Below are 22,681 nucleotides of genomic sequence, written 5' to 3' on the forward strand. Positions count from 1 at the left end.
GAGGCAGATAAATTTTCACATCCAGGATCAGAAAAGTTAGTTTATGATGCCATTTTTTTTTTCTTGACACCAATTCCAGATCTTAATCTACTATTCCACTTAGCTCAGAATGTAAATTTTGTTTTCACTTTCATAGATTAAAAATGTTTGAAGGGCCATTGGGTTGATTCACAGAAAAAGTTTTTAAATTGAAAGTGATTTAAACCAATATATGTTTGGAAATCATTTATGAAAAATATCATACATATTTCAGTCTATCGAGAGGTAATCTTTCATTTTTGCTTCATTTTTTTAACAAGTATGAAAATTCAAAGCAACATAGTGAGTGACTAATGAAAATACTTGAGTCTGTCTATCAGATACCATATAGAATTCATCAGGCTTCACAGACTTTTTCCCCAAAAAAGTAGAATTGAAAGGCCTAAATGTTGCAAAGAAATACCATGATTTAAAAAAAAAAAAAGAAAGAAATACCATGATTTCCTATTTCTCTCCTGATAGGTAATTTTTAGCTCATTTTGGTTTTTGAAGTCCTAAAGTATGGAAATAATGAAAATTGTTTTATTTCTTGTGCATTATTCAACTTTTGGAGTGGTTTTAGAGGTCATATAAAGTTAGAGAAAAGAGCTAGTTCACCATATTGTTGGTAAAAGGGAACCTCCTGTTGTTCAATTGTTTTCTGTCATGCTGAACTGTTTATGACCACTTTTGGATTTTTCTTGGCAAAGACATTGGGCAAGTCACTTAACTTATATTTACCTCAGTTTCCTCATTTGTACAAGATTGTAATGGCATCCATCTTCCAGGGTTGTGAAAATTAAATGAGGAAAAAGTTTTTAAAGTGTCTGGCATTTATACTGGAATAACATCTGGCACATAGTAAGTGCTATATTAAGGTTTACTATTCTTATTCTTATCATTCATGCTATCAAACTTATTTCTTCCAAATTTCTGATTTTTATCTAGACTATATACCTCCCTATGGGAACCATTACTTTTTTGATGCACACAAAAATTAAGATGACATAATTACTCTTTCAAAGTTTATATTAACTCAACATCCCACAAATATGTGTGTATATCCATGTATGTGTATGTGTTCCAACATATAAGAATTCCAACAAGTCAAGCTGTCTTTTTGTACCATGATTTCATCAGAAAAATTGAGATTATAGACTGGAGGATTACCAATATTTCTTCTAGGACTAAATTCTGTGGGTCAATTCAAGCATCACTTTCAATTTTACATGTTCAATGTAATCATTGAATGATTCACCTTATTAATGAGAATTCAGCCCAGACTGAATTCTTTACCTTGTGAGAAATAGTAAAGCAACATACTACTAGATTCTCAGCTTTTAGTAAAATGATATCTAATGTATGAGTAGTTAAAACACTTTGTAATAGAGGATTTTATCTTCTATCTATGCCAGATTTTATTAACTGGAAGTGGTAATTATCACTTATGATTTCCATGTCAAATGGCTTGCATCATTCTTGCAGAATGAACATTTAGATCCACAACACATAAACACACACACACACACACACACACACACACACACATCCATATAGCCCATAAGGTTCAAGGATCTCTCCAATTGATAAATGGTCAAAGGATATGAACAGACAATTTTCAGAGGATGAGATTGAAACTATTACCACTCATATGAAAGAGTGTTCCAAATCATTATTGATCAGAGAAATGCAAATTAAGACAACTCTGAGATACCACTACACACCTGTCAGATTGGCTAAGATGACAGGAAAAAATAATGATGAATGTTGGAGGGGATGCGGGAAAACTGGGACACTAATGCATTGTTGGTGGAGTTGTGAACGAATCCAATCATTCTGGAGAGCAATCTGGAATTATGCCCAAAAAATTATCAAATTGTGCATACCCTTTGATCCAGCCGTGTTTCTATTGGGCTTATATCCCAAAGAAATACTAAAGAAGGGAAAGGGACCTGTATGTGCCAAAATGTTTGTAGCAGCCCTGTTTGTAGTGGCTAGAAACTGGAAAATGAATGGATGCCCATCAATTGGAGAATGGCTGGGTAAATTGTGGTATATGAATGTTATGGAATATTATTGTTCTGTAAGAAATGACCAGCAGGATGAATACAGAGAGGACTGGCGAGACTTACATGAACTGATGCTAAGTGAAATGAGCAGAACCAGGAGATCATTATACACTTCGACAACGATATTGTATGAGGACATATTTTGATGGAAGTGGATTTCTTTGACAAAGAGACCTGAGTTTCAATTGATAAATGACGGACAAAAGCAGCTACACCCAAAGAAAGAACACTGGGAAACGAATGTAAACTATCTGCATTTTTGTTTTTCTTCCCGGATTATTTATACCTTCTGAATCCAATTCTCCCTACGCAACAAGAGAACTGTTCGGTTCTGCAAACATATATTGTATCTAGGATATACTGCAACATATCCAACATATAAAGGACTGCTTGCCATCTAGGGGAGGGGGTGGAGGGAGGGAGGGGGAAAAAAATCGGAACAGAAACGAGTGTCAATATAATGTAATTATTAAATAAAAAATTAAAAAAAAAAAAAAAAAAAAAAGAGGGGAATAGCTTTTGCTCCATTGGCCTCACGGAAAGTCAGTGCATTGAATAAAGCTAGATCACCTTTTAAAGTCAAAAAAAAAAAAAAAAAAAGGTTCAAGGATCTATAATCTCAAAGTACATAAAATGTTAACTACTCTCCCCATTTGGATTTGTGGTAACCAAGGGCAAGGCTAATACTGATCATTTCACAGTAATGTAGGAGACAAATTAAGGAATTACAAAAATAACCTATTCAATATTCATTAAACATTTACTAAAACCACTTAGATGTAGCTGAATTATTTTTTTTTTCTGTTTTTCTTCCATATTAATTCCTACAAAATTCCTTGTGACAAAGACATAGTTTTGATACCTAAAACTGGGAGAGGAATAATGGAGAAAGAAAATCCAAAATGAATTTCCTTAGTGAATATCAATAGAAAAAAATTATATAAAATACTAACAAGATTATAGAAATATATCATAAAAGTCATATATTATGGCTAGGTATGATTTAGACTATGAATTTGTGGTTTGTTCAACATTAAGAAAATTAGCAGCATAACTGACCAATCAACAAAAAAGCAACAAAAATCATCACATCAATAGATTCAGAAAAAAAGCTTTGGCAAAATAAAAATACCATTTTTAAAAAAAAAAGCATTATGACATACATATAGTTTTTCTTAAAATTATAAAAATAGTTTCTTTCTAAAACTAAGGGGGGGTAACCTTAACTGTTGTGGGCATAAATTTGAAACATATTCAATAAAATCAGAGGATTTTTTAAACCACTATTGAATTAGCTAATATTGAATAATATTGTACTAGGACTATTAAATAAAACAATAAGACAAGAGAAAGAAATTGAAGGAATAAAAATAGGCAATAAGAGAGAAAATTTCTCTTTATTAAGAACTCTAGAGAATTAAATAATGTACCATTTTGAACTAATCAAATAATTCTGGAAAGCAATTTGAAGCTACCTCAAAAGATTCTAAAATTGTACATACCTTTTGACAGAATTATCATTATTATATCTGTATCCCAAAAAGACCAAATTGGAAAAGAATATATTTGTACAAAAATATTTATGTCAGTTCTTTTTGTAATGGCAAAGAACTAGAAATCAAGGGGTGTCCACCATATGGAAAATATTTGAACAAAGTATTTTATATGATTGTGATAGAATGCTATTGTACTATAAGAAATAATGAGCAGGGATGAGGATGATTTCAGAAAAAAATGAATTTACATAACGTCTTATAAAATGAAATGGTCAGAAATCTAGTGAACATTGTACACAGTTAACAGTAATGTAATGATAATCAAATGTGACAGACTTAGATACTCTGATCAAATCAGTGATCCAAGCTAATATCAAAAGGAACATATTGGAAAAAGACCAAGAAAGAAGTGATGAACTCTGTTATGTAGACTGAAGGATACTTTAACTTTCTTCTCCTGCCACCATGTTTTATTTTGCAACATGGCTAATATGGAAATGTTTTGCATGATTTCATATGTATAATCAGTATCTAATTGTTGACCTTTTCAGTGAGTGGGAAGTTGTGGCAAAGAAACACATTTAAAAAAAATGTTAATTTTTTGTGTATTTTACTTGTATTTAACAAAATAAAATTTAAATTTTTAAAAGATTTAACAACTTTTTTTCCCCAAATATATTCACTTTAATACTGTCTTTAGCTGGAAGGTATCAAAGCAAGGCATAAGTAAACTGATTTAAATGAAGAGAAAACAAAATGAACTTAAACTACAAACAACTGAAGAAGCACAAATCACTTTGAATATGATACTTTCTTTTTATACAATGATTTGAAAGTTTGAAAGCACATTTTTTTCTCAATAAACTTACCTTAGTTACTAAAGGTCACATTATTCCCCATTTTATAAAGGAAGAAATTGAACATGATAGGTTCAATTACTTGCTTCATATGTAATTAAGTCCAATCCAAGATTCTATCAAGAAGCTGAATTCAGTCTTTTCCCCAAAATTTCCACGAATCACAAAGTGATTCGTTAGGCAATCTATTGAAGGAAACAAACAAAGAAACAAACAAAAACTCCCAGAAACAGGGCTGCTTGCTTCTCTGGGGTTTCTAGAATGGGGCCCACTGCTGAGGCAAATGAGAAGGATCATTCTCTCTTAAACTAAGCTCTTAAACACACATGACTGCCTCCTTAGTTCTATTTTCTCTGGTATCTCTCTAAAGGTACATTCTTTGTTGCATACTTACATCGTGTGATTTAAAAAGTGCTTCTAAATATATTGTCTCTTCTCAAGTGATTCCTGTAACTTAATAGCCAGAATACTTTGGACAGAACTCTTGGGTTTAATATTTAAAAACAGCAACATTAAGAAATATATTTGTGAGGTATGTTGATGGGGCAGCTAGGTAATGAGTGGAGAAAGTGTTAGACCCAAAGTCAGAAAGACTCCTCTTGACTTCAAATCTGTCTTAGACACTTAATTTTGTGACTTTGGCCAAGTCATTTTCACAGTGTCCTCATTTGTAAAATGATCTGGGGAAAGAAGTGACAAAACACTTCAGTATCTTTGCCAAAACTTCAAAATGAGATTATAAAGAGTGAGCTATGATTGAAATAACTGAACAACAGGAAAGACTAAACTTGGTCTGGAAATTGCCTAACTTTCCCCTATCCTTGTAGTTTTACCTCTAATTTAATTTAACATCTGATTAACACCCAGGCACTATATTCATACTTTATGGCAGCAAATTAAATACTATGTTGCCTTTTACTAAGTAATTTAATGATTCATGAACTGAATGATTTATGACATATGAATCATAATTCTCATAGATTTAGCTTCAGGGATGAAACTTGTCCCTTCAAACAGGTAGCATAAAGTCAATCAGCAAGGTTTTGAAAGTTAGAGTTGGATTCTCCAAACCAAAGAAAAAAGCTGTAATAGATATTAGTTAAGTTATTTCCTAAACCCTTTCTATCTTATCTATCTTGAAAGGTTCAACTGAAAAGATACTTCCTCCAGGAAGTCTTACCTCATCAGCACCCTGTAGAATAAGTTTCTTCCTTATTAGATATAGCATTATCTGTTTAAGCTATTTAATTAGAATTTGGAACGTGTTTATTTCTACACAGGCCTTAAGTTTTTAATAGTTTATCATATTGTCAATTTCCTGTAAACAGAGGCAGTTTTTGTTTGCTTGCTTATTTGTTTTGCAGTGAGATGATTGACAGATATTGGAGATATGTTTGAGAATACTTAGACCAATGATCTAATGTTACTATTGAGATAAATAAAAACTCCAATAGATAAGTTTCTGTGTAACTAATAATCAATTTATCAATTAGGCTAAGCAGTAAACATTGAATTAGTGGTCAGTGCTTTCTCTTGGTAAACAAAGGAAACATCAAAATACTTTAAATCCCTTCTGAAAGGTGAAAACCCTTTCCTTTCCCCCTTTGCCTCTTCCCCAGTATTTTACTTCTGACCAATAATTTGCTCAAACAGTCTTTCCCCTTTACAGCCCCTTTCCTTTTCTTATACCTTTCTTATACCTTTCCCCTATTACCTCTGTTTTTCCTTCTATTAGGCTCCACCTTTGCATTCCCTTTTCTCTTCCCACTTCCCTATAAAGTGAGATAAGTTTCTCTGTGAAAACAAATATGTCTAATATTCTCTTTTTAAGTCAAATATGATGAAAGTAAGATTCACACAATGTTCATGCCCATCCCTTCTTTCTCTCAATTATAATAAATCTTCTTTGCCTCTTCATGAGATATAATTTCCCTCACTTTACCTATTTTCCTTTTTTCCAGTACAATCCCCTTTCCCCTTTTAGTTTCTTTTTTATATTATCATAATAAAATAAAAATTTACCTACAGTCTCTAAGCATACCCATAAAAAGATATAGTTCTGAAAAGTTCTTTCTTTTTTTACCTTTATATGCTTCTCTTGAGTTCTGTATTTAGAGGTCAAAATTTTGGTTCAGCTTTGTTCTTTTCATCAGAAATAGATGAAATTCATCTGTATCATTGGATAGTTATCTTTTTCTCTGAAACATAATGCTCAATTTATCTGAATACTTTATTTTTGACTGCATTCCAAATTCCTTTCCCTTTTGGAATATCAAAATTCAGGCTCTTCGAACCTTTAAGGTGGAAACTTCTAAATCTGGTATTACTGATAATACTCCTTGATAATGCCCCTTGGTATGTGAATTGTTTCTTTCAGGATGCTTGTAATATTTTGGTCTTGATTCAATAGTTCTGAAATTTAGCTATAATATCCCTTGGAGTTTTCATTTTGGAGTCTCTTTCAGAAGGTGATTAGTGAATCCTTTCAATAGCTATTTACCTTCTGACTCTAGGACATCAGGGCCGTTTTCCTTGATGATTTCCTGAAAAAAAAATGTCAAGGCTCTTTTTTCATTCAGGTTTTCAGAAAGTCCAATAATTCTTAGATTATCTCTTCTATATCTGTTTTCCAGGTCACTTTTTCTAATAAGGTATTTTACATTTTCTTCATTTTTTTTTAATTTGTTTTTTGGTTTTGTTTGACTGATTCTTTATGTCTCATTTAGTCATTCATTTCTATTTGTTCAGTTATAATTGTAAATGAATTATTTTTTTCAGTTACCCTTTTTAGCTCTTTTTGCAGTTGAACAATTGAACTTGTAAATATTTTTTTTTATTTAAATGGATGGATTTTTTCCCATTTCACAAATTCTGTTTTTCAAGGACTTGTTTTCTCTTTCCATTTTGCCAAATCTATTTTGTAAGGAATCATATGTTTTTATCATTCTGTCATGTCTCTTTTGTAAGGAGTTTTTTTTTTATTTTTTTTATTTTGCTCAGTCTATTTTTTTATGGAGTTTTCTTCAGATAATTTCTGTATTTCCTTTTCCAAACCCTCTTACAAAGTTCTCATTTCCTTTTCCCATTGTTCTTCTAATTCTATTTTATGGCCCTTTTTGAATTCTTCCAAAATACCCTTGTGACATGAAGACCAATATATATAAACCTTTGGGGGTTCATCTGGAGATGATATAATTTTAGTGAAATCAGAGTTTGAAATCTGTTCTGTTTCTCCATAAAAGCTATCTATGGTCAGAAATCTTTTTGCTTTTTTTTTTTTTTTTTTTTTTTTTTTTTGCTCATTTAAAAAAAAAAAAAAAAACAAAGGTTGAAGTCTGGCTTTAGGGTAAAGGGGAGATTATACAAGCATCCTCTATAAGCAACAATGGTTGCACTGGGTCAGTGGTGACTAACTTTCAAAAGTGTTGGGTGGGCATAGCCAGGACCCATGACATTCTGTGCCTCCCTCCATGCTCAGTTGAAACAGATCCTTTCTGGAAATCTTCCAAAGTATTTTCTCTGGAAATTTGTTGTGCTACAAATATTTGTAGGTTTTGTCACTCTAAAACTAATTCAAAGACTGGATTTGCTGTTAGTCTGAGGAACATGGGGAGAGATTAGAAAAAGATGAGTCTTCTCTGAATCATTTTGGCTCTGCTTTGGTGAAATCCCTGTACCATTGAAAATCAACTCTGATAGATAGACAAGGAGATAGGCAAAAAGTCTTGAGTTCCTCCTGCTGAGAATAAATTGACCATGAGACTTGGCAGCTCTAAGATATGTGGGCAGAGGAAGCCATTTTCTGAACTTTATTTTTTTTTTCTTTCATAAATTGAGTCACCTCTAATGGAGAGAACTAAGAATAGAGATTCCTTTCCAAAGATAAAAATTAACTTAGACTAGATTCTGTTTAAACTTTAAACAGAAATTATGTCTCCTAGTTGGTAGGGGTATCACCCAAAATTGAGAAGCATGGTTTTTTAGGGGCTAGAAGCAATCTCATAAATCAGCCATATTCTTCAGACTTATCCCTGCATCATTTCCTGAATAGTTCTATGCCTTCTTATTGTGGGTACCACCCCCATCATCTTCTTCTATCTAGCTTTCCTTTAACTTACACTTTCCCCATTAAAATGTAAGATCTACAAAAGCAGCAACTATTATTCTTTCTTGTGTTTTAAAATATGTATTTATTAAGTGTTATATTATTTTTGTTTAATCTCTGTCTCCCTCCCACACTCACAAATTGATCTCAAAAAATCTATATATATTTTGAGCATATAAAGGTATAAAAGGTAGCATTTCACTAGCTATATGGTATCCCAAAAGAAATTGGAAAATATAAGGAGGGGTGTAGGAAACACCTTTTAAAAAAATTATTTTGTAGAATAATACGTCATCTTACTGGCCTTTCTACTATAAGATATTTCTCTGGAATATGTCAAAATATGTCCCCTGAAAAATGTATCTCAAGGAATAACTTTTATCAATGCAGTGATTCTTCATAGGAATATTTTGAATATATAAAAAAACACGGAATTAATTTTTACAAAAATGTTTTACACTGTCTTGTAAGAGATTTAGCAAATGTTTTCAATAGATGATGTATACTTTATGGATGTGACATCTTCCAGATGGCCTTATTGCCAAAGAGCTAAAGATTATCAGGAAACTAAAGGTCCATTTTTGAAAATCAGGATTCTTCCTGGAAAGGAATATTGAATGACTGTGAATGAAGGAATAATACAATCTACAAAGAATTAAAGTTTGAGATAATTCAATAGGCACCAGATGGGTAGATAATGAGTGTGAAGAAGATAAAATACATTAGCAATAAAGAATAGCACAAAAATAATTTCATAAGAAATATTTTATGAAACTACTTTGTCTTATTCTTTATTACCAATGTATTTTTACATTAAAATTAAGGTACTCTAGTGAAGAAAATATGAGCTAGTCTTAAAATAAGAAACAGTGGTAGCTAAAAAAAACAATCTTTTTAAATTATTGGTTCTCCGGTGATACACAGGGTTCTAGAAGCATTGTATGGACTTTTTATGAAAAATTTATGGTAGCATATAGATACAACATATACATGTTGAGAAGGTAGGGCTGACTGAGGACCTGCATCATTAGAGGGAGAACCTACATTTGTGAGATCTCAGATTCATTGACATATTAATGAAGGATGGATTATGGAGAAATGAAACTGGAAAAAAGATTATCAATTAAGGCATTTATAACCAGTGGGTGCTTCCCTGGTATAAGTACATGTAGATTATTGTATTTTTTCAGAACACAAGGTCCTTGGGTATTTGAGCACTGATTAAGGAGAATAGGGATGTTTAGAGAAGAGAAAATTTAATGGAGCCATGATTAGCTTCTACTTAATCCTTCTACTGATGCTGTTTGGCCTGAGACAACAAATTTAACTCTTCTTTAACAGAAAATGCTTGCTGTAGCAGTTATGGTGTCCATTATTTTCTTATTCATGATTTCTGGATGCAATTTTATTAAATTCATAACATTATGATCATTGGTTTATATGTTAATTGTAGAACCCCCAAATTGGGGTGCCAAAATATACTATGCTTTCTAGAGCCCCCAGGCTGAGGTGCCAAAATATACCATCCAGACTAACCTCTCTGGTGGATCTCAGGACCAGCCCAAATCCTTGGTCTTAGTGGAAGAGTGAAGAATACAGGAGACTCATGAGGATGGTCAGAGATGGAGTCCATTTATTTCAAGTCCTCTCAGCCCTTAAGTATTTTAGCATGATTACATCACCATGGCACACTGTGAAAGTGCTAACTATAAGCACCTGCTATTATTATTCAAAATTGTATTAGACACTAGCATTGGCAATAAGAGTAGAGAAAGAGATTAAAGGAATTAGAGTAAATGATGAGGAAACCAAATTATCACTTTGCAGATGATATGGTGGTGTACTTATAGCAGCCCAGAGATTCTACTAAAAAGCTATTAGCAATAATTCATAACTTTAGCAAAGTTGCAGGATACAAAATAAATCCATACAAATTTTCAGTATTTTTATTCATTACCAACAAAATCCAACAGCAAGAGATACAAAGAGAAATTCCATTCAAAATTACTGTTGATAGCATAAAATATTTGGGAATCTATCTACCAAAGGAAAGTCAGGAATTATATGAGCAAAATTGCAAAACACTTTCCACACAAATAAAGACAAATTTAAATAATTGGGGAAATATTAAGTGCTGTTGGATAGGCTGAGAGAATATAATAAAGATGACAATACTCCCTAAACTAATTTATTTAGTGCCATATCAATCAGACTCCCAAGAAACTATTCTAATGACCTAGGAAAAAATAACAACAAAATTCATATGGAAGAACAAAAGATCAAGAATTTCAAGGGAATTAAATGAAAAAAAAATCAAATGAAGGTAGTCTAGATATACCTGATCTAAAACTATATTATAATGCAGCAGTCAACAAAACCATTTGGTATTGGCTTCGAAATAGATTAGTTGATCAGTGGAATAGGTTAGGTTCACAAGACAAAATAGTCAATAAGTATAACAATCTAGTGTTTGATAAACTCAAAGATCCCAACTTTGGGGATAAGAATTCATTATTTGACAAAAACTGCTGGGAAAACTGGGAATTAATGTGGCAGAAAGTAGGAATGGACCCACACTTAACACTACATACCAAGATAAGATTAAAATGGGTCCATGATTTAGGCATACAGAATGAGATCATAAATAAATTAGAGGAACATAAGATAGTTTACCTCTGACTTGTGGAGGAGGAAGGAATTTGTGACCAAAGAAGAACTAGAGATCACTACTGATCATAAAATAGAAAATTTTTATTATATCAAATTGAAAAGTTTTTGTACAAACAAAACTAATGCAGACATGATTAGAAAGGAAGCCATAAACTGGGAAAACATTTTCACAGTCAAAGGTTCTGATAAAGGCCTCATTTCCAAAATATATAGAGAACTGACTCTAATTTATAAGAAATAAAGCCATTCTCCAATTGATAAATGGTCAAAGGATATAAACAGATAATTCTCAAATGAAGAAATTGAAACTATTTCTAGCCATATGAAAAGATGCCCCAAGTCATTATTAATCAGAGAAATGCAAATTAAGACAACTCTGAGATACCACTACAAACCTGTCAGAGTGGCTAGAATGACAGGGAAAGATAATGCAGAATGTTGGAGGGGATGTGGGAAAACAGGGACATTGATACATTGTTGGTGGAGTTGTGAATGGATCCAACATTCTGGAAAGCAATCCGGATTTATGCCCAAAAAGTTATCAAACTGTACATACCCTTTGATCCAGCAGTGCTACTACTGGGATTATATCCCAAAGAGATACTAAAGAAGGGAAAGGGACCTGTATGTGCTAAAATGTTTGTAGTAGCCTTTTTTGTGGTGGCTAGAAACTGGAAAATGAATGGATGCCCATCAATTGGAGAATGGTTGTGTAAATTGTGGCATGTTAATGTTATGGAATATTATTGTTCTGTTAGAAATGACTAGCAGGATAAATACAGAGAGGCTTGGAGAGACTTACATGAACTGATGCTGAATGAAATGAGCAGAACCCGGAGATCATTATGTACTTCAACAACAATACTATATGAGGACGTATTCTGATGCAAGTGGATATCTTCAATAAAGAGAAGATCTAACTCAGTTCCAATTGATCAATGATGGACAGAAGCAGTTACACCCAGAGAAGGAACACTAGGAAATGGTGTAAATTGTTTCCATTTTTTGTTTCTCTTTCCAGGCTATCTTTACTTTCTGAATCCAATTCTCCCTGTGTAACAAGAGAACTGTTCGGTTCTGCACACATATATTGTATCTAGGATATACTATAACATATTTAAGACATATAAGACTGCTTGCCATCTAGGGAAGGGGGTGGAGGGAAGGAATGGAAAAGTTGGAACAGAAGTGAATGCAAGGGATAATGTTGTAAAAAATTACCCATGCATATGTTCTGTCAATTAAAAGTTATAATAATAATAATAAAAAAGAAATTTTATTTGGATTTATTTGACTTGCTAAAGATTCCTGCCATATAGCAGTGGACATACCCAGTAAAAATTAACTATAGCATCTACCAAACAAGTTGCTAAGCTTGTACTTTTGTTCAGTTTTTTCTTTCCATAACTTTTGAGAACTTATGAAGTTCCATTCCATCCTATTTACTGGAAACCTACTGAAAATCACAGTGATGATAAATTGTTTAACTTGAAAAGGCTACATACCAAAACTAAAGGGGAGGGAATGTGGGTGCATGTTTTTTCTTTACAGATAATTGTGTACTCAATGCAGCCTCCAAAGCTGAGGTATAGCACACTATGGATAGATTCTCTGCTGCTTGTGTCAATTTTAGCTTAGTGTTTAACACTAAGAAGATACAGGTCCTCCATCAGCCAGCACTGATGTGAAACCATCAGTTACAGCAAATGTAGAAATTTTGAATGCTATGGATAAGTTCTCTTAACTTGGAAGTATATTTTTCTAGGGATGTCTACATGATTTGTTTCCATTTGAATTGCCATAGGAAGACTCTGAAGATCACCTGACAGGATAATGTGCCAGACACTGAGATCCTTTCTCAAACTAAACTGTCATATATTCCAACTCTACTGCAGAGAACACAACTCTATTGACAATGTGTGAGTTTTCCATAAAATAATCTTTTTTGGCAAGTATTTATTTGGCATGTGAACAATGTAGACAGCCCAATGGAGTTGTGTCATATTCTTCAAATGCCAAATGTATGCTAGCCAAAAAAAATCATTTTATGGAGAAGTCACACATGACAAGTGCTCACAAGATAGTCAGAAAAAAGTGACATGGAAGACACAGGTATAGGATCATTTAGCATGGCATGTTCTCTGATGAGAACATGCTATGCTTTATGAACAAAGCATAATTGAATTAGCTACTCATGTTGTAAAAGAAAACATAGATTTCCCCTCCCAAAACAACACCCTCAAGATAAATAAAGTAAAAAATATTGCTTTGCTTCATATGGAATCACAATGTTCTTTCTCTGGATATGGGCAGCATTTTTTCATCATAAGTCCTTCAGTGTAATTTTGGATCACTGTATTGCTGAAAATAGCAAAGTCATTCACAGTTGATCATTGGCACAACATTCCTATTAATTTGTACATGATACATTTTACTTTACATGGGTTTATGGAACCCAAAATATATGGGTTTTGTATGAGAGTTTCCTGCTCTGCATTTTTAGAGAAAAATTGTATTTCATCATAATCACATAGCATAATTTATTCTGCCATTCCCCAATTGATGGGCATCATAATGGACATAAGATTCATCTGTTTACATCCTCACATGGGAGGCTGATACTTGTAACTCATAAGAACATTTTCATTATTAGGGCAATTAGAAAAGGTATACATAGATAGCAGGTACAGTTGTGAGTTAAATATGATAATATTCAAGAAAATTAAGGAGTGATAGAGAAATTCTGGAGAAAAAGAAAGAGATCTTCAGGAACTCTTTTCTAGATCAGTTGTTTTTCCAATGAGATCTTACATTGTTTTCTAATTTTTTCATGCTTTTCATTTTGTTTTATTTCTTCTTGATTTCTCATAATCATTGGATTCTATCTGTCCAAACCTAATTTTTAAGGAATTATCTTCTCCTGTGAGCTTTTGTCCCTCCTTTCTCATTTTACCAATTTTGCTTTTGAAGTCATTCTTCTCCTCATCAGCTTTTTGTTCTTCCTTTTGCATTACTCTCATTTCTCTTCCCAATTTTTTGCCTCTATCTCTCTTGATTTTCAAAATCTCTTTTGACCTCTTCCATGGCTTGAGATTAGTTGTATATTTTTCTTGGAGGCCTTGGATAAAGAAGTTTTGACTTTCTTGTTTTTTTTCTGAGTGTGTGTTTGGATCTTCCTTGTCACCATTATAACTTTCTATGATCAGAATTTTTTTTGTTGGTGATGGTACTTACACATTTCCTCAGCCTATTACTTGGATTTTAATTCTTTTTCAAAGTAGTAGTGCTCTATTTCCAGGGAAGAAGGTACATTGTATCTATGAAATTATAAGATCTATGAAGATAGATAATTTTTAACCCATTTTGCTATCTAGGCTTTGTATCTAGAATGATGTGCATATAATTGGTGTCTAGTAAAAGCTTCTTGAATGGAACTAGATATTCTAAAGTGCATTCCATCTTAGATATGAGGTGGACTTGATTTAATAATTGCTAAGATTGTCTCTAAGTATGATTTACTATGTTCATGTGAAAAGCTATATTTTTACTCCTATTTATATTATATATGTATGCATATATATGTGTGTATGTGTGTGCGTATACACACACACACACACACACACACACACACACACACATACACACATAATACTGCTTCTGCATTGCCAACATAACTCAGTGTGGACATGGGAATATGATTGACTGATAACATGACTTGCTTGGGGTAGGAGTCAACAAATTTATTACTTCTGGTGAAACAGATGACAATCAATCAAATTCAATAAATAATATAATAACTTAGCCACTTATTTGTGCCAGCCATTGTGCTAAGTGCTGGGGATATAGTTAATAAAAAAAGAAGGTTGTAATGGGCCAGAACTCTGGAGAAACATACTTAAAACAAAGATTCTTGTAGCAAGGTGTTAACGCTGTAGAATTGATAAGAAAATGGTTATCTAGTTTAGCATGGTGATTAATAATTCTCTAGTTCAGTATGATTGAATTAATCTTACAGCAAATAATGGTTCCCTAGTGATATAATGATTGGCTTATACTCAGTATACTGCATATAAGCTGGGACAAACTCAGCCAGAGATAGGCATTCCATCTCCCACCTTTGTGGTGGCTGGAGGCCGGAGCACAAGCTCCAGGACTCAGGGAGAGTTCAAGACAGATACCATTGTGTTGGGAGTCTTGCCTCCCCCTTTCCCACCCCCCACCCCCCGCAGAAACCAGTACACATTCTGGAGGACCTCCAGAAAGGTAGTTCAGCTCAAGGCATGCAGACAAGACTTTGAAGGAGATAATAAAGAATTTGGACTTTATCTCTGGCTATTTTTGTGTTGATTATTCTGCTGAAACAAAGGCTGATCCAAAGACCTCCAGAAAACCAACCAGAACAATACAAAAGGTAGTTCTTGCCCTCAAGAAACTTACAATAAAATGGGGATATACTATACAAAAGGAGGCAGAAGGAGGAGGAATGGGATACCAGAAGGTACTCATGAGGAGACACCTTTTTTTTTCTGTAAAGTAAAAATAAGAAAGTGATATAGATACAATAATGGAGCATTCTGAATCCTGTATGTGTGTGTGTGTGTGTGTACACACGTGTATATATATATATATATACACACTCTAACAAAGGTTCTGGGAGGACTCTGATACTCTGTACTCCAGGCTTTTAACCAGAGAAGAAGAGGAGGTTGAAGGAAGTGATATCTGTCAATATTTGAGTTGATAGCATGATGGTAACTATAGAAGTGAGGAGCTTATTTGTAGAGAGGCAAATTTTTTCCTTCAAGTTGAAACCAAGTAACACAGCAAATGTAAAGTAGAAAGAGTAAAACAAAAGTTGAAACCAGATTTTATGATCTGCCCTTCCATGGTCTTCTTAGATCCACCAAATCTTACTTCATTTTGCAAATGGAGAAAAACAAGGACACAATGAAGTGGAACAGTTGTCCAAGATCCCAGAGGCAGAAAGAGACAGTATTGAATTCAGAACCTCCAAATTAAGTCAGTGCTCATGCATTGTAGAATGCTATTTCTCTAACTCAGATGACAATGTCTTTTTCAATTTTATTCATTTCAATTTAAGAAGCCAGCCTTGAATAAATAGAATATTAGTAATACCAAGAGAGACATTGGTCTAGAAATTCTGGGTTCTAATTCTAGCTCCATAAATGAACGAATGTATTTTGGAAAATAATTTCCTACATGTAGCCCTCTCTATCACCATCAACTCCATTAAAATGAAGAATTAAGTATGGATGACCATTAGCATTTCTTCCAGGTCTAACATTTTAACACTACATTATAAATAAACAAAAAATGTCTTTAGTGGCGTCAATTTCTCCTGCATTTAGCTAGAAAGAGAGTGTGCTACAGTGGAACGAAAATGAGATTCAAACAAGATAATCTAGTTTCAAATCCTGCATCCCAAACATACTGTTTTTAAGCACATGTTAAATAAATCATGTCCTTTCAAGTAGTATTCTAAGACAATAGGCTTTGCAATATGAGTTGAATTAAATGAGTAACATTTATAAAACATAATAAATGAGAACAAGAGTAACAAAGAAACTTAAGTCAAAGCAATTTATAGCAAAATACTAAATGTTTAGTACAACATTATAAAGCAGTAGGTACTTGGTATATATTCCTTGTTTAATTAATTGTTCTATTTCACTTTAACTTTTCTGAAAACATTCATTACATAAGACTCCACATTTGTGGCTATGAAAACCATAAAAAGGAAACTAAACTGAGATTAGGAAATAAGTATTCTACTAATAATTCCTGTTCTGCTATTAATTCACAATATGACTTTTGGTAAATTATTTTATTTTTCTAGGTTTCAATTTTCTTGTCAACAAATTGAAGGAAATTAACTAGGTCAACTCTAAAAAAAAAATCCATGTTTAAGATTCTTTATTTTATATCCTAAAAAATGAGGGAAAGTGACTTTAGAAAACAGAGATGAAAACAATTTAAATTTCCACTATTCCTAAAACTCTGTATTCTAATGCCTCTTCAGACATTCAATATTTTTCATTCAAAAGTCATTTCCATTTCTAAAAAATTTGTGTTGTATTTTGTGTTCTAAGTCTCTCAATTCTGACAGTTTTGTCCTCAAGACTTTCCAATTTTCTTGCAAGTGTTTAGCCCTAAGATGCTCAACTTTAACATCTGAATCAAACTTCAAAGGTCCCCTTTACTTTCTACATTCCTGTAATTTTAATTCTCTAAGACAAGAAGATACAATGATATTGGTGTGGGCAGATATACACAATTATCTACAGAAATATTTTAATCCATTTGTAGATAAATGATTTGGGCTGACAGGGTAAGCTCTGTAGAAATAATCATTTAAATAAATCTGCATAATTATTTCCAGTAGCAAAAATATAGAGAAAAAAATTAATCAGGTTGGATTCTGGGCTGTAATTCAGGTCTTGATTAGATTTTCCAAAGGCACTACTAAATTTGCTGTGTCCTCAGTAACAAGGTGTGCATTTAGTTACAGCTGTTTCTCAATATTCTAAATGAGCTGTCAATTATTGTGACAGATATGGAAACTCAATATGACAAGGAGGGGGACCCAGGTTAAAATTAGCTTCCTCTAAGCATCATGGAAAATGGATCTCCCTTCCATGGAACCCTTAATATATAAACATTCTATCAGGATTCCATCTTTTATTCTTTCATGTTTTATATTTAAATATAAAACCTTTCCCTCTCTCCAGTGTTGGTAACATTCTTCATGGTCTTCTTTCAAAGGTTAATATTTCAGTACTTTATAGGCATTATTGAATTTGGCAAAGTCTAAAGCAGTTTCAGGTAAAGGCATTCACTTTTAGTTATTGATTTTGTGCTTATACCTAAGTCTCGATTAGTATAAATAATGAATCTTCTGAAGTGGTCACATTATTCAAATTCATTCATCCATTGAGCTGGAACCAATTACCATATTTATATAATTATAACAGAACATAGCAAATAGGAATACCACTGTACATTTCATGGGATTCATTAGTCATAATAATGGGATCTAGCTGTATTCTTGCAATAGGGTAAGAGGGTTGACTTTCTATGGAGCATGAGAAAGGGAGCACCATACTTTCCATTTGCTCAAAGAGTAAATTGCTTTAGAAAACTGTATTCAATCCAAAGATGTGATTTGTGGATAGAAATCTCACTGGAAAAAGCCGAATTAATTGACAACTAATTGACATTGGGCAAGTTGATCTTTCTGAGCCTTTGTTCTCTTATCTTTAAAATAGGAATAATAATACCTGATTTTAAATTGAATCCATTCTGTCAGATACCTACTAGCTATCTTACTCTGAACAAGTTGCTTAATTTCAAAAAAAAAAAAAAATCAGTTTCTTGATTTATAAAAAGGAGATAATATTAGAAATTAGTTTAACAGATTCATTGTGAGGATCAAATGAGATAATTTGAAACTTTCTTGTTGTTGTCATTTTTCCAGTTATAAGTGACATCTTGCCCTTTGGAGGTTTTCTTGGTGAAGACACTAGTGTGTGGTTTGCCATTTTCTTGTCCAACACATTTTACAGACGAGGAACTAAGGAAACCAAATTGACTAATGTGACAAAAAAGGAAAATGATGAATGTTGGAGAAGATATAGGAAAATTAAAACATTAATGCATTTTTGTTGGAGTTGTGCACTGCTCTAACCATTCTAGAGAGTAATTTGGAACTGTGAACAAAGGGAGACTATATTGTGCATACCTTTTTGACCCAACAATACCCTGCTAGTTCTCTATCCCAAAGAGTTCATAGAAAAGGGAAAAGGACTTACATGAGCAAAAATATTTATAGAGGCTTTTTTCTCACTGCAAATTATTGGAAATTGAGGGGATCCTTGTCAATTGGGGAATGATTAAACAATCAGTGTATATGAATGTAATGGAATAAGATTGTGCAATGAGAAGTAATAAATTTCAGAGGAAAAAAAACTGAAATAATTTGTAGGAACTGATGCAAATGAGAAAAATTAGAAAAACAGTATGTAATATGAACAGCATTGCATCAAGATTAAGAATGAGTGACTCAGCTCTTGTCAGCAATAAATGATCCAGGTATAAAGGACTAACAGAGGAATATGCTATCCACATCTAGATAAAGAATTGATATACTCTGGATATAGATTGAAGCATATTTTTTCACTTATTTTACTCTTTATTCTTTGATCTATTTCTTCTTTCCTAACTGTCACTAATATGGAAATCTGTTTTACATGATAGGATATATATAACTTATTTCAAATTATTTATTCTTTTAAATAGGGAGGAGGAAGAGGAGGAATGGAGCTCAAAAATCTTGCAAAAGTGGATGTCAAAAATTGATTTGACATATACTTGGGGGGAAATACTATTTAAAAAAAGTTTCTGAGGACACATTTGAATTCAGGAAGATTTGTCTTTTTTACTATAGTATAGTTTTCTATGAATTATTTTAATAATTTTAGCTCTCTTTCTAATTTATATTTATCCCACAAAGGTATGATGAAGTGTGAAGTACTTAATATATTGGGAAATGTTTGGAAAAGCTTATGCATTATGTGCAAACATATGTGTATATGTATGTACATATGGCTGAATATATGTACATGTATATATGTGTGTGTACATATATGTATATATTTGCATGTATTCCCTTTGAAATCTAAGTGAACAGGAGCAGATCCAAATTATGACTAGTCAGAAGCTGTTTACAATTATTTTTGAACTGGATGTGATATTGAGAAAGACAATACTCTTCAAAAGCATCATATCCTAATTATTTATGGCTCACATTTTAAAATTAAAGCAATAGTATATTAAAAAATTAAAGAAATAGTATTATCAAATTGGAAAAAATTTTAGAAGTCACTGGGTCCAGCTTGCTTTTTAAAAAATTGAATGAAATTACAGTTAAGAGAAGGAAAGCAAAGTTCCTAATATATCATATAAAGTTAAAATCCTAGAACTGAGACTTGAAATTGTCTCTTCATTCCTAATTTTAATACTCTTTACATTCGGCCAGAACAACAATGATATCATCAATATATATACATTTTTCATTGGTGTATCTATGTCTATAGATTTATCTATATCTATTTACATCTATGTATGTATAATAAACTATTTCTGCCCTGTCATATTTTGTAGTTATTATTTTTGTCATTCTAAAATACTAAAGGCATCTTCTTTCTGGTCTGTCCCAATCTATCCTTTGTCTAATAGTCTGCACCACAGATACTTCTCTGGGGCCATAAACAACTGTTTAGTGAGATTTCTCTGTATCAAAATGCCAGCATACTGCATTTTGGCCATCTTGTGGCTATGCTTCTGGCACAGCAGCTGCCTCAACCCTTCTCATCACCAGTATTCTTGCTCCAGGAACAATAATCAAATCAACAGGATCATTTCTAGAAAGGGCACCTCCATCAAATCTTATAACTCCAATCATCATCACTCCAACTTCCCAGACAAAACCACATCACCCCTGGACACCATACCCATATAATGTCATGTCTTTCCCAATTAGAACATAAACATCTCAAGGAGGCAATCTCTTTTAATAATCTTATCCTGAATCCTTAGGCTACAAGGATTTCATCAAGACTTTTTAAAAGTATGTATGTATAAAACATATATATCTTATGAAATTTATATAAAATATGGAATACACATATAAATATATACACACATAAATTTATTTAGATATATACATGTATATACACATTCATACATCCACACACATGTATATATATAGCATCTGGATTGCCCATCTGTCAATTCTTTTTTTTTTTTTCTCTTTAAATTATGTTACCAGTCAAGCAAATTCTTAATTATGTCTTTAACCCCATTTTTCACATAGAGGTTATCATTGTTAATATGACTATTTCCTGCAACCATATTCTTTCAATCCTATTTTCCAAGTTACTTCAGCTTTATTTGGTTTTTATTTGCTTCTTTAAGATGATTGGAATCTCTGATTATCTGATAATTGTACAGCCTCTCCAATTGTTTTAAGCAAACTTCTATGAGAGAGAGAGAGAGAGAAAGAGAGAGAGCAAGCAATGATAATAATAAAGTAGTTAAAAGGATAATAATGATAAATGCAAATTAAATGTATAAAATTTAATGAAGATTGTTGTTGTTCAGTCATTTTTTAATCATGTCCATCTCTTTGTGATGTCTCTCCATTTAGGCCTTTCTTGACAAAAACACTGAAATATTTTGCCATTTTTTTCTTCCATCTTATTTTTCAGATGAGGAAACTAAGGCGAACCATGTTGATTGACTTGCTCAAGGTCAACAAAGATAATGTGTCTGATGCCAGATTTAAACTTAGAAAGATGAATCTTCCTGACTTCAGGCCTTGCAATTTATCCCCTGTGCTGCCTAGTTGTCCTATTGAAGAGTATTAACAGGTTTAAAATATTTCTATTATACACTTGAAGTATTTATTAAAACACTAAAAATAAAAAGTCATTTTATTGTGAATAAATATAACCACGAAAGACTATGACATATCAATTAAGTTTACAAATTTTGTTTGGAAAAATAGATAAATATTCATATAAATCTCTAAATAAATGCATATCTATATCTATCTATTGATCTATTTCTCTACATATCCAACATTTGTGTAAACAAGAATCTTGTTACTCTCTGTTAGCATTACAAGAACATAATGCTCTATAGAATCTCTGGTCAGATGGCTCAGCACATATTGCATTGGGTATGGAGAATCCTCTGGGTAAAATTTACTTTCCAAATGATTGATAAAAACAAGCAGAAGAAGCTGGCAGGCCAGGCTCATATTTTACTAAACAGTATTGGCAGTGAAGTTTAAGACAAACACACAAACACACTCGTCTAGCCAAAGTGAAATGAGAAGAAAGCAAAGTTGTTCTGTGGATCAAGACCAAATAATTCTGGATCTAGAGATGGATGGGACTTGACGAGCTGTTTATTTCCAAACCTTAATTTTCTAGATGAAGAAACATGGACCTAAGAGCTTATGTGGCCTATTGGATGTCACATAAACCATAAGTCACAGATCCGACCTTAGATTCTCTCAATCTGAATTCCTTGTTCATTCCATGGCACTATTCTTGAACCAGAATTTCAATCTGCTTTCACCTTGAATTGCTTTTAATGTTTTTTTTAAGTAAACATACATTTACACACACATATCTTATTCGTTAGGTTTAGGGTAGACCTTTGTCCTAAATGTGGCATCATGACAGAGACATAGATACTTATTTATTATGGAATGAGGGAAGCAAGACCATATGGAAAAGAAAATAACCTGAACATTGATTATGTTGTCTTTTTTTTTCTTTTATAGCTTTTCTAATCAGAGAAGGTAAGCTTCAATTATCTGGAATTATTGAGCATATAGAATGGGTCTAAGTGGGTTTTATAACATTATCCTAGAGAACC

This window comes from Antechinus flavipes, chromosome 6 (assembly GCF_016432865.1).
Source record: "Antechinus flavipes isolate AdamAnt ecotype Samford, QLD, Australia chromosome 6, AdamAnt_v2, whole genome shotgun sequence".
NCBI lineage: Eukaryota > Metazoa > Chordata > Mammalia > Dasyuromorphia > Dasyuridae > Antechinus > Antechinus flavipes.